General features: G+C 59.6%; 1 protein-coding gene across 2 annotated transcripts in view; it reads right to left on the minus strand.

Annotated features, from left to right (window-relative positions):
• The window catches only part of LOC112459678 (exportin-1), an 8093-nt gene extending 7175 nt beyond the window's left edge, over positions 1–918 (minus strand). The window contains exon 1 of one of the 2 annotated variants that reach the window (XM_025023915.1): positions 758–918. The gene's annotated coding sequence lies outside the window, so the exon portion shown is untranslated. The other variant, XM_025023914.1, reaches the window with a different exon arrangement.
• Between the last annotated feature and the right edge of the window lie 306 nt (positions 919–1224).

The following is a 1224-nucleotide window of genomic DNA, read 5'->3' on the forward strand; positions in this document are numbered from 1 at the left end:
AGGAGGAAGGAGTCGCCGCTTTCCGACGTGCTCGCGCAAGAGAGGTCACCGATCCGCCGCGGCCGCCCGATCTAACCTACATTTGACAATCGGAAGCAAGGTTATGTGCGAATCGACCGCGGGCGCAGATCGTCACGCGGACGGACGGGCGACGCGGTCGGCTATCCCGGGCGCGGGCGAGGAGGCGGCGACGCGTCCGTCGGCACGGCCGCGAAGCCGTCCTCGCTCTCGCGCGATCTCGGCGTCCCCGCGCGCCGAGTCTCGGCCGCCCCCGTTCGTCCGTTGCGTCGTCGAGCCGTGGAGCGGAGAAGGCGCCGCGGGAAACGACGCGTCGCACTTACCGTGTTCACACTCTCATACACGTACTCGCTCGCCGTTTTCGGAAATTAAAAAAAGCACACGTTCCGCGCCGACGGCCGGGCCACCTCGGCGCGAATCACAAGCATAAAAGGGTCAAACACACAATCGCTGATTCCCGCGCACGACCACCAACTTTCGTACCTCGTTTCACGCACTCGTCATTCCTCACCGTGTCACCCCCTCTCACTCGCTCACGCGCGCTCTTCTCACTCTCGCACACTCTTCCCCTCTCTTTTTCTCTTACTCTCCCGCCTTCGTCACTCGCACGTACACATTCCTCGTCTTTCTCTCTCTCTTCACAGTTTCTCACTCACTCCGCCACCCTTGCTACTTCTGCGACGGTCGCTAGCGAGGCGAGATCGACTCCGTTCTGCGGAGAGGCTCGCACGATACCCACCGCCGAGACCGTTCTCTTCGTCGCAACCCCGCGCTCCTAACCTCATGCGAGCCGCGTCTTTCTCACGCCGGTCGCTCGGGAACACAGTGCCGAAGACGATCGTCACGCTCGCTCGTACGTACTGCGTCTTCCCGAAATTCCAACCTCAAGATTTTCGAAAATAATAACAAGATGGCCGGAAAAAGTTTACGCGACCATTGCGGACAGACACCGGCGGCGATTGGCCCGGTTCTCCAGGCTCGGCCAATCGCCGCCGCGCCGTACGACTGTTTCCCGTGACCCCACGACTGGCGTCGCCTGACGTCACGCAACACGTGCGCTTCGCTTTTCGACCTGGCGATTCGTCGCTCCGTGAACGGGATATAAATTAATATACGATATGCGATATGCGCGCAAATAATTCAAGTGAACGTGTAGAATGCACGGGGCTGATAATAATATCCGACAAGAGGAATATATATGCGATA

The sequence above is a fragment of the Temnothorax curvispinosus genome, unplaced genomic scaffold (genome assembly GCF_003070985.1).
Source record: "Temnothorax curvispinosus isolate PA1 unplaced genomic scaffold, ASM307098v1 QBEX01010053.1, whole genome shotgun sequence".
Classification (NCBI taxonomy): domain Eukaryota; kingdom Metazoa; phylum Arthropoda; class Insecta; order Hymenoptera; family Formicidae; genus Temnothorax; species Temnothorax curvispinosus.